At 44.7% G+C, this 12,249-nt stretch overlaps 1 protein-coding gene across 1 annotated transcript in view; it reads left to right on the plus strand.

The window, feature by feature from the left end:
- Positions 1–5,731: 5,731 nt before the first annotated feature.
- Positions 5,732–12,249, plus strand: part of HTR2C (5-hydroxytryptamine receptor 2C) — a 281,417-nt gene continuing 274,899 nt past the window's right edge. The window contains exon 1 of the mRNA XM_086756328.1: positions 5,732–5,854. The gene's annotated coding sequence lies outside the window, so the exon portion shown is untranslated. The remainder of the gene's footprint in view (positions 5,855–12,249) is intronic.

Here is a 12,249-nt window from a genome sequence, read left to right on the forward strand (position 1 = left end):
TCAAAACTGTACATGCTTTAGATGCTCCTATTGTTATCTTTGCTGGGAGTTAGTTTCTGAGAAAACTGCACATTAAAGCTCAGTGCCATTACTTCTTAGCCTCCACACTCTGTTATCTGCTATTGCATCTGAACTCCCTCTCCAGTCCTCTTTTCTGGCTGGAATCACCTTGCTATCAACCCAGCATTTCCGAACTGTAGACATCGACAGGGTTATGGTAAGTGCTCAGCTGGTTACTGGTAGGGGTTGATGAGTAAAGCTGAAGAGTGGCACAAAGTGTTTTGTGGCTGCTCTGCTAGGGAGCCTGGAGAAAGTGAGTGCAAGGAACCCTGGTGTGAAAAGCTTGGTATATCCCGTAGTCCCCTTAATTTATTTGTAGCTGAGAGCTTGTAGGGAGTACAGAATTGAGCATTACTCGTTACTGTTTCTGGGCATGTGTGTGAAATGTCCTTCTAAGAGAAGCTTACCTATATGATATCATCTCACCATTTGGCATGTTTTTTTTTTCTTGGAAGTAATCTTCAGTTCATGGTCTGTACAGGAACTATTCACTAAACTGAGTATGGCTCTTACTGCATGTTTCAAAAGTGAATGTAAGGCTTAGGAGGTTCAATCTCCCTGCCTGCCACTTACACAGGGCATGCTGGCTCCTTCCAGTGCTGCTATTGCCATAGTTACATGCAAGAGTTCAGGTGCTTGCCCGTGGCAGTGTACGTGGGGGTCCTATGCAGTTGCTTCAGTGCATGAAGCACAGAGTGAAACTCCAGCCACCTTCCATCACCCTCCAGAAGTCTGAAATGATTGTGCTGACATTGGTTTTCAGTATAGAAGCTTAGAAATGGGAGGAAATCCCATTTCTAAGGATTTTCTTAAACATTACCTGAAGGATGTGTTGGCAATAGATGTAAGAATCATTTACTTACCTGTTACAAACCAATTATGATCATGCGCAACTTGCTAACAGCAGATTCCCTAAAGAATGGGCAAACTATTTCTTAGAAGATGGATTAGCCTTCATGCACTATATGAATGCAGTAGAAGAATAATTAGAAAAGGGAGGTTAGATGTTGGATTTCAGGAGTGTAGTAAGTTAATTTTTTTTTAGATGTAGAAAATTGAGGCCAGTATTCCAGGATTTCTGAGCAGAATTAGCCACAGTATTTTGCAGGACCCATGCAAGTGAGTGGGTGCAGTCTCATCCTGCCAGGCCTCCAACTGTCTCTTGCCCCTGCCTGTTGTTTTTTTTTTTCCAAAGCCATTTAAACTAGTGGTGTTATTTCTTATACAATCCCAGTAGGGTCAGCATGCTGGATGCTGTCAAATATGTCTGCTGTCTCATGGATAGTTGCTTGTTTTGTGTGCTAGGCATGTCCTTCAACACGGACACATCCACCACCTGAGAGGTTTGAGTTTCAAAAGGTTTTACAGTTTGCATCATTATTCCTAGGGTATTGAGTTGGAATACAGTTTAAAATATGTTTCTAGAAGTTTTGAATAATTGTAGTTAGGTTTCTGACTTCGAAGATCCTCTTTTTTAAAAACCACTGTAATGGTGGCTGTGCTTCTTTAGGTTTACATTTATTTATTATGCGTTTAAAGCCTTTGAGAAGGGTTATTTTGTAGTGTTTTCCTTTTTTGTGAAGAGCTTTGTATTCTAATTGGAACACATAGTTTTGGTGGAACATACAGTTTAGTACAAATGCCATGTGAATTTTGGGTCACGTGTTGTAGACATCTTTAATGATTCAGCTTTCTATAGTATGACACTTCATAGCCTGATGGTTTCCTTATACTTAAATCTTTTTAAAAACTAAGTCTCATATTGTCCTGAATCAGAGACAATGTACTCCCTGCAGCTAAGTGTGGCCCACTTCTACCCTCACACACTCGTGCATAATTCTAAGTGACTGATCTGGTAGCTGACAGAAGAGGTGACCTGGGTTTTTCACACCAAACTACTCCATTGTACACAATGCAATAGCTCAAATCAATATTTGATCTTATTGTCGTAGTTCAACCCTGATCAGGACCAGACTACGCAGTCTCTCTCTCACTCCCTCCACCCTCCGAGAGAACAGGGAGAGAAAATATGAGGAAAAACGGCTTGAGGTTTGAGATAAGGACAGGGAGAAATCCTTAAAGTTACTGTCACGGGCAAAACAGACTCGGCTTGGGGAAAACTATGCATTTATTATTACAAACAGCAGGATAATGAGACAGAGAACAAGATAACCTCCATCCACCCCTCCCTCTTCCCAAGCTTAACATTATCTCTACTACCTTCCCCCCTCCGAGTGGCACAGGGGGGAAGAGGGAATGGGGGTTGCAGTCAGTTCATCATACGTTGTTTCACGCCGCTGCTTCATGGTTGGGGGAAGAACTCCTCACATTCCTCCCCTGCTCCGTTGTAGTGTCCCTCCCACGGGCCACAGTCCTTCGTGAAACTGCTCCGGCGTGGGTCATCTCTTCCACGGGGTGCAGTCCCTTCAGAACAGCTGTCCCAGCGGGCCCTCCATGGGCCACAGCTGCCTTCAGGCATCCACCTGCCCCGGTACAGGGTCCTTCATGGGCTCCAAGTGGATCTCTGCTCCTCCGTGGACCTCCATGGGCTGCAGGGGGACAACCTGCTCCACCATGGTCGTCACCACAGGCTGCAGGGGAATCTTGGCCAGGAGCAGCATTACTCCTCCCCCTCCTTCTGAACTGACCTTGGCGTCTGCAGCCGTTCCTCACAACAGGCTGGTAGATGTCTCTCAGGATCTTTTTTTACATCTTATTCACTTCTCATCTCCTTTCCACTTCTTGCAGCTGGGCTGGGCCGAGTCGGGCCCAGTCGGCTGCCTGGCGAGAGGCCAGAGGGTGAGGCCTGCAAGGCCCATGAGGCCTGCGCCTCCCCCTCTGCACCTCTGCCCCCGCTCAGCTTCTTCACATCTTCTCTTCTCTCTCTTTTTTGTTTCTGTTTTCCCCTTCTTAAATACGTTATCGCAGAGGCGTTATCACGAGACCAATCGGCTCGGCCTTGGCCAGCAGTGGGTCCGCCCTAGGCCTGGCCAAGTCCCCTGAACAAAGGGGAGCGACTTTAGCAGTTTCCTACAGAAGCTACCACCTTAGGCCCCCCCCTCACTAAACAAAACCACGACACTTATGAATTTAATAGGCATCCTTTCCACTGAATTTAATTTTGATTGATCAGTCAAGTCTTGCACATTAAAAAAAATAATAATGCCTGTACATAGAATATTTCTATTCAATACGTTGCAGGGGACTGCTACACATCAGGACAGATACTTGTAGTGATGTGATGGTAGTCACTGTGCTGTGTTTGCATACTAATCAAATGAGTTCATGAAGCACTATACTTGAGAAATCCTCAGCCGTGCTCTGTAGAACAAATTTGATCTTTGATACTCAAGGGGGAAAACTTCAGGAGTATAAAGCTTTAAGTGTCTCTGCTAGCATTTTAATTACTACTTACACGTGTTTTGTAGGTCTGGAGTCAAAAAGACTTCAAGACACGTGATGCTTAATAAAGACAAATTTGAACTAATTCACTGTGATATTTTTGCACGAAGATGCATGGCCTGGAAGCAGTGAAATTTGCATTGCACTCGTCTCATCAGGTGGTCACGTTTTAATAGCCCCTCTATACTAGAACAAAGGAAAGCAGATATTTATTATGCTGTGATGCACCTTTGTGTCAGTGGTAACTCTGCACTGATTCTCTGTTAATGGTATAAAGTCTGTACCTTTTATTTTCAGGCTATTTTTCAGAAAAACCTGAAGTTAAACTATGCTTAGCTTACAGCTTCCTCACCATAGTAATTTGTTTTGTCATTGCATGCTCAGGCTAAAATGTCCATTCTGCTAATAGCTTCCCTCATGGTGATAGAGGCAGGTATCAATCAGGTTAATTTTGGTGCCTCCAATGGGATTGGAGAATTGAAGGTGTTAACGCGATGCTATGTGATGCAAAGCGGTTTAACAAGGTCTAGGGCTTCATGTAACTGTCCTACTCAGACAAGCATGTTGCATATGGCAACAATCGCTACTGAGGAAAAAGTATAGATTTTTAGTAGGTTAAATTCCCTGTTTAATAGACTTCTAGAGGGTGTTCCAGATGCTAGCTGTTTGGGGGGCAGGGGCAGGAAAAGCTTGATGTGGGCTGGAGTTACTGGCATTGTCCTTGTTGAATCCTAGCTGTGATAAACTGAAGGACAAACCAGAGTATCCCAAGGCACACAGAAGTGGGTATTGAGAGAAGCAAAGAGAAAACATGTGGCTTTCAGCTGGTGCACAGCCCCCTGGCCACAGCCCTGTGGCAGGAGGGCGGTGGCTGTAGCAACAGATACTACAACCAGTCTAAGACCTGCTGAACTCATCACAGCTTTAGCATGTGTGGCACATCAGTTTTCAGTGTCTCACAGCTCTTGGCTCTGAGAAGAATTGCAGAAGGGGTATCCTTTCGGGGTAACATCAGGGTGCAAAACTGCAGCTACTGTAGGCCTGGCCAGCATCTCCAGTGGGAGTAGTGCCACTAGCCCAGCTCCCCTGGCAAGTCTATAAGATGGGCACCATGCCCCCAAGGTGCACCAGGTCCTCCTTGCCTGCTGGAGACGATGGCTGGGGCTGTGTGTGGGATATGGTGCAGCAGTGGCCAGGCTGCCCTGCATCTGTGGCTGGGATGCTGGCAGGGGGGACAGTGATAGGGACAAGCATTCAGACTGGGTGAATTTGGCTCCTGGGACAGTGGTGGAGATGTAGGAGGCCTCACTCCCAGACCCTGATGTAGGGGCTCTTCTGCTGGCTGCCCCTTCCCTTCCCGGCTCCCGGGGTGCTCTCCTTCCCCTGACTGGGACAGGGCTCCTGCCTGGGCTTCTTGGCTGCCTGCAGATGGGTGAGATGCTGGGACTGGAGCTGTGGGTGTTTGCATCTCCAACAGGCACATGTGAGCAATGTGCCTTTAAGACTAGCAGGAGAGCAATAGTATCTCCCTCCCTCCTGTTAATTGTAGCATATTTTTCAGCCATGCTTTCCAGTCACATTCGCAGGCTGAGACAGAGAGAGAGCAACGTGGAAGCTTGCTGGCTGAGCGCCATCCGGACAGTGTGAGCTCGCCCACGGCATGGGTGCCCACAGGTGATGTGCAGTGCCTGGAGACAGAGAGCTTTGTGCCAGAAGCAGGAGCCCTATATGCCTGAGTTTCAGTGACGCTGGTCGGCTCACCACATCACCTGTGCCTCACCTCCTCGCCTGTGTGGCCGTGGCCTCCAGCTGCAGGTCCAGTGCACTGGCCACCCCACCACAGTGGGCCCTCGCCGGGGCTCCCACATGAGCTTTGCCTGTCCTTGGGGACCTGCAGTGGGTGATGCAGCGGGAGCCTGGCCGGGGATGCTGTGAGCTGCTGTGAGCTGCTGTGGGAATGCCTGGCTCCCTGAGTGCAAAGTGACTGCAACTAACTCGAGGTTGAGACTACTGCTCGGAGGATGCCCTGTGTGTCTCCAGTCACTCCTCTCTGGCCTCACTGCAGGATATTTGCAGTTGCTTGCTCACCCTTGCTGAAGGAGGACAGAGACTTAGGCCTCCAGAGGGTTAAGAGCACCTGCCTTTACGCCAAGTGTTCGAGCAGGAAATAATCTGCAGAGATACATGTGCAGCAATTCAACTGCTGCTGCTCTCCGAGGCTGCCACTGCTGCAGTTCGGTGTGTGAGAGAAGCCGTGCTGCTCACCGAAGATGCTTTCTTGGTGTGTCTGAAGCGCCAGGCATGGCAGCAGAGCCCCGGCTGTCTGAGCTGGGGTAAATGTCTCCATCCAAGAGGAATTATGTTGACTTTCTGGCTCTGTTGGCTCACTGAGGTAGGTGCTGCTGCCTGTGCAGTATACTGTGATCTTTGTCAGGGAGATACAGTCCTCAACTCAGCCTGGGCTGTAATATTAAAAAAATCTTTCAGTGGGAATGGGGTTTAATTTGCAGCCTAATGCCAGATAGAAATATGTGTGTGTGGTTTTTGTGTGTGCAGCAGGGAGGAGAGAGCAGAGGATACCTAAGTGATACCTTTCATGCCTGGCAATAAAGTTGTTGCACTTAATTGGAACAAACTTGCCTTGGTCTCTGTGGAATGCACCTGGGAGCTTTTACTTCTTCCTGGCATATGACCTTTTGAAGGGATTGGCCACGGTAGGCTGGGTTATGCTTCGATTCAGAAACAGGGACACAGTGCACTCTACAGGTCCCTTCATCCTGCTCCTGTGGATGTAGGGAGGACAGAGGACACCCGCACTGAGAGGGAAAACGCTGCTGACAGGGAGGCGGTGTTTTCTGGTGGAGTGCAATTACACTAAAAGGAAGAAAAGAGGTGTCTTTCTCTGAGGCAGAGGTTACTTTGAGGTCCTAAGGATTGTTCTTGGTGTTTGGAAGTAGAGAAGGAAATTTGTTTTAGAAGTTTGGTTTTTGTGTTTTGCCTTCCTGGCTCTATGGAGAGGAGTTTTGTTCACCTCTGCTAACTACTTTGCCACCTGCAGCCTTTGCTTGAGGATTTTTTTTTGCAGCAGTACCTGGGAGAGAAAAACTGCCCATGCCATCAAATTTCCTTAGGCTTGTTTAGGAAGGTGCCTTCTTGGGAAACTCCTAACAAAATCAGTAGCAGCTAATGCTGTTCCTTTCTCACTGGCAGGGCATGCATTTTCAGTTTGTCTTGAGACCTCTGGTGGGAGCTTTACTCTGCAAAAATTAAACTGAAAGGGAAGTTTTCAAACAATTTTCCTGTGGAAAAATGCCATGTTGGGCATTGGATATGTATTTGATTTGGTTCTTCTGGTTGACCTACATCTGTATGTTTCCATGTTGGCTCCTGAGCATGTGAGGGCAGACCCTGCCAAGGAAACCTGGCAATGCAGAATAGGTAGAAGCTCCCTGGATTACGTGCCTGGATCACGCAGAGAGAGGTTTGTGCACGTTTCTGGCATTGCAGATCTATTGAGATAGCACAGCTAACAGTGCCCTTGCTGCGTAATAGTTCCAAAGTGATTCTGTGGCATCCTGGCAGTGCAAATGTGTCATTCATAACTGCACGCTTCAGGGAAAGAGCAGGACTGTCATCTGCACTGCAAATCTTTTTAGTTGCTTTAGTGTTCTTTTGTCAGAGCTTCCTGACTGGAGTGTGTTGCTACCTGAGCAGTTTGGTCAGAGCATTTATCATTGCCTCCTCAGCTTCCCCAGGGCTGTTGTGCTATGCTTGACTCAGCGCTGACATATCTCATAGGGAAGGCTGGAGAAGAATCCCCTTTTTAGCTGTAATTTGGGCCCAAATGCAGGCAAGAACATGGTTCCGTTTTTGCAAGAACAGGGCACTCACATGGTGCATCCTCCTTTGGGATCTTGTAGAGAAGACCTCTGCTGCTCTGCAAGACCTCCCTGGAGGAGGAGGAGCAGGAGTGGGTCTGGTGGATTCGCTGCTGTGTATGAATCAAGAAGCCATAACCCCTGCTGGGGACAGAGGCTGTGACGATGCCTGGGGAGTAGCTGCTCCTCTCCGTCCTGGGAAGGAGGATCCCTTCTTACTCACACACTAGGTAGGGCTGGACAGCAGTGCTCCATAGCAACACCTGTTTCTCCCACAAAGAGGAGAAAAATCTCCTAGCTTTGCTCAGAGAGGTGAAAACACAAAGGTAGAAACACTCAGTGGAGTCTCACTGGTGTAATACTGGTGTAAGGTCATCTGAATGACTTCTCTCTAGAAGAGCACTTATAAAAGGTGGTGAGCGTTAAATAACCCAATTACCTGTGCAGGAAACGCTAGAAAAATTATATGATAGTTATCCCATTTACTGCTATTTGCACACAGACAGAATGGTGATTAGAACTGGCTGAATAAAAGTAAAATTCTTCTTAGAAACCTGTTTTCAAAATTCAAAATTAATTTGGTCCTTTCTGGCCAGCAACTGTTTGGTGGTCTTTGTGCCCTTATTCCAGCAAGTACATTTTTTGAAAAGTACTTTTGTGAAAACAGCAAAACGTTGGAGCTTATTCACGTGTGATGTGGTCTGAAGCAGCGGATGGGAATATGTGCCTTACAGCCGTACTCACATCCACTCAGGAAATCAAACCAGTACATTTGAACTACTGATTGTTTCTAAGCAGCCTTTCTGGCTCTAATTATGTGAAAGTTTAGAGCTATTTGCTAGAATTAATAATGATAATTTTAAAAATTGTAATTTATTAAATAAGGGCTGGTCAGCATTGCGTGTCACATGCAGTATACTATTACCTTCCTCTGCCTGACAGTCACATAACTGCCCATCTCGTAGAGCAAGGGTAGGGTGCTCCTCAGCATGCAAGATGGGGCTGAGCTTGGCATTCATCTGGGCCCAGTGGTGACCTGGCAGCAGTGATACTAGGATCCCTGTGGGGTTTGCGTTTTTGGAGACAAATGTCTATACTTATCCATCAGGTTCCATGCCTGGCGAGCCACACTGGGGCAGCTGGGCTCTCGTGTGCTGCTTGGCAGTCACAGGTGGTGCAGGGAATGGGTAATGGACAAGTGCAAAGGAAATAAATTGAATATTCAACAACTGTTTGCTAGGGAGTGATTTCCTTGGTTTCTGTGGGGCAGTAAATGAAGGCCAGTCACTAGGTGCCTGCAGTCTTTCAGCAACCATTGCATTTTTATGTGTTGGATGCTGCCTGTAAACTAGCTACAGATGATCAAAGCCTGTGGTCCAGATTTGAGATAAAATTGTGCCTTTCTAGTAGTGCCTGGAGTATCTTTAAGAGACAATGCTACTGCATTTGAAATCTCTCTGGCTTTGTACCGCTTATAAAATATGTTCACAGTAGGTGGTGGCATCAGCCTCCTCTTAGTAAATGCAGATATTTACATTATGCAAAAGGTTTTCTCACTTTGCTGCATTCAGATGATGACTGGAGATACCATCCTTGTTAGACAAAAAATTGAGTCTGACTTTAGAGGTGAATTCAAAGAGTAATTTCTTTTAACATATATAGCAGCAAATAGGAACAAAGCTGCTTAAAGATTACTTTAATGATGAATCATTATATGGCTCTCACCCGTCTGAAAAGCAGCAAAAGTCAAAACGGAGTGCTAGGATTCAGTTGCTTAGAAAATGCATAGAAAAGGACCTATATTGTAGAGATGGTTTTACACCACATCAAAGTAAAAATGTTTTAAGGTGCAAAAGTATCAAGTGACCTTCCACTCCAAACATAAGAGGCAGCTGCTACCTTTTGTTTATTGTTCCAGAAGGTTATTTTCTTTGGTTGTTAGTCAATCTTAATTTTTTTCTTTTTAAGCCTGATTGATTTTCCTCTTGTCCTCACCCTGTTTCAGGACAGATGCTGTCATAATACTTTTTCTTTTGAACGCTATAATTTTTATTACTAATCTTAATTAAATACTGTAACTTTTGAAAATTAGATTAATTTGAACCATCAGCCCAATGGAAATGCTGTAATCATCAGAGATCATAAAATGTTCAAGGGACCGTAATTTTACTACAGAGCTGCTGTGGCATGTGTCCAAGGATCTTGCTACCTTTGTCCAGATGACATGAATTGTAATGTGTGTGCTTCTGCATAATGCAGCACGAATAGAAATTATATGTTCCTTAGCTGTTGAATTGAACTCTAGCCGTAAGTCAACAAACATTAGAGAAATGACATCACCTCTCCCCTCCCTGAAATACTTTTTCCTCACTATAAATATTGTATGAATTCTATGGTTTCTGCACAACAGATAAGGGGGCAGATAAAGCTGGGAAGTTGTAGCACACCAAAATTGCACTTTATTTGTGAGCTATTAGTGGATACAATACAGGTAGTCCCACTGTCACCGAAAATATTTCCACCCTTGGACCACAATCAGTGAACTCAGGCTGCACAGAAGCTACTTCAGGTGGTTTGATCTCCAGCCAGGACACACAGTGATCATCGCTTCAGTCTCCTGGGCAGTGAGATGGATACTGTGAGGTTCTGGTAATCTGGTTCCTTTTAGACCAATTTTTGGTATTTTGGTCTTTTTTTCTTTTGCCACTGATATTAGGTAGCAAATAATTAATTTTTGTTCCAACTCAAGCAGTGGCAAAGTTGGTCTCCCTGCTCTGTCCCAGCTTTATTTCTGAGGTGGTGACATTAGGGAAAATCTCACAGGTCATTATGGATGTAATTACCCAGCACGGAAAGACAGAAAGGGATTAATTTGACACTGCAAACATTTACACTGGAGTTTGTTGTTTATACTTTCTTCACAGTAGAGGAAAAAGGCATGCTGAGGCAGCCATTACCCCTACTCATTTTAGGAGTCTACAGTAAGATGAGATGAATCACAGGCTAGAAATGCCCAGTACTCTCTAGTCATGCAGATGGAGCCTGCATAACAGGCTTAGGGGGGTTGTCTGCAGCACTAGATGAGATGAACCCCACTAAGCAACAGTGGCTGATTTCAGTCCTCATCCAGCAATCTGCTCAGCTCCACCTCGGCTGCTCCAGGCACTTTTGAGGGATTTGGTGGGAATGAGAGGCATGATGGAGGATCTGACTCTGCAGGTTTAACTCTGCCTTACTGGACTTGAGTGGTTTTGTCAATCCTTATTATTGAGTATGGCTGTGAAGTAGGTGCTGCTGTTAGAACACTGAGCATCCCAATAGCAGATACCCCTTATGTTTCTGTTCACTGGGACCTGATATTGCTGCTTGACTGTAAATATGTCTTTGATCAGTACTACAAGTCATGCTTTTCCCCCGTCTGTTGAATAGCAATAAAATCTTCCGAACGTGTACTTTCCAGGCTTTATAGTGAAACTGAGGTGGGAAAATCCATGTCAGTTTAGAAACCAATGTGCATGATACATGTTTGTGTCAGTGGGTTTTGCGGATCTCCTGCTCCTGTCCACTTCCTCACTACCTTGATTGTATGCTGGCAGTTACCACTGCAGAGAGAAGACTAGTAGTATGAGATTTGTCCCATAAAACATTTTATATTTGGGATTTACCCAGCAGACTCATTTCAGCCAAAATGTGGAATTCAAGAGTGTGTTTTCATGCCAAGACTTGTAGCATTTGACCACAAATGCGTAGCTCTGTTCTTTTTCAGCATATGCAAAATTCAGAAAGCTCTGGGCAGACATGTATGATTTTATAACAGCTATTGCTTGCAAGGGAAAAAAAAAAAAAAAAAGATTGCAAGAGCATATTAATTATCCACAGTTTAATGTATATGGTGGTTTGCAAACATTTATTGTGGACATTGTTATCTGAAAGATTGTAATTTTAATGGTTCTGATGGGGGCTATTGTAGGTCTACTGAAACTCTTACAGTTGTGGTTTAATTTTAATATGGATTTTATTTGGAAAAGCCTGTATTTCTAGATTTTATTGTACCCAGTGTTATGTGCTTGGCTTATGACAATAAAATCCTAGCTGAATGCTGGAATTAATGTGAATATATCTGTACCAAAGAGATCTCTTGTCTTGATAACTTACCTATTTTTAGGTGTTAATCATCACCTTTTCTATTTTCTAAAATTGCATGTAAATACAAAACCTCATGTAAGCATGTAAGTCTGAGCATTGTGGTGTAAATGTGGCAAATACTGTCTAGCAGTCCTGGGTTCTGTAAGATACACGATTGTTAGGATCATGTTGTTTGATCTCCTGATAACATAGGCTATAGAAGATTTTATCCAGCCATTTCTCCTTGCCTTTCAGAAGCATAGCCAGCCTTATTTAAAGAGTGCAGATAACTAGGACTCAAAGGTGCCCTGAGAATAGTTGTTTCAAAGAGTAATTATTTCTGGTGATTTAAAAAAAAAAAAAATCTCCAATCTGAGTTTATTTCCTTGCTGAATCTTCTTCCTTTGTTTACTTAATTACGGAGCCTGCTAGTAACGGAAATAATTTCCCATGACTGGACAAATCATTGTTCAGCCTTCTTTTTGCTGAAGTGATAATACCATTTAAACTCTTTCCACACAATCTCTTTTCAGGCCCTCAAATCCTATGCATTTCTCTCTCAGTTTTTCAGCATCTTTTTGAGCCATGGACATCAGAGGTGGCTATTCTGGGGCAGTAGAACACCATATTCTACTAATATTCTCACTAACACCGTACACAGAAACATCATCACCTTTCTAACCTTGGGCAACCTTGCCTCTCTTCAAACATCCAAGTGTGTCATTATATCCTGTAGCTCCAGCATGGCCCTGGGACCTCATGTTCCATTTATCTGCCCTGACTC

Source organism: Chlamydotis macqueenii, chromosome 11 (genome assembly GCF_036417535.1).
Source record: "Chlamydotis macqueenii isolate bChlMac1 chromosome 11, bChlMac1.mat, whole genome shotgun sequence".
In the NCBI taxonomy this organism is placed as follows: domain Eukaryota; kingdom Metazoa; phylum Chordata; class Aves; order Otidiformes; family Otididae; genus Chlamydotis; species Chlamydotis macqueenii.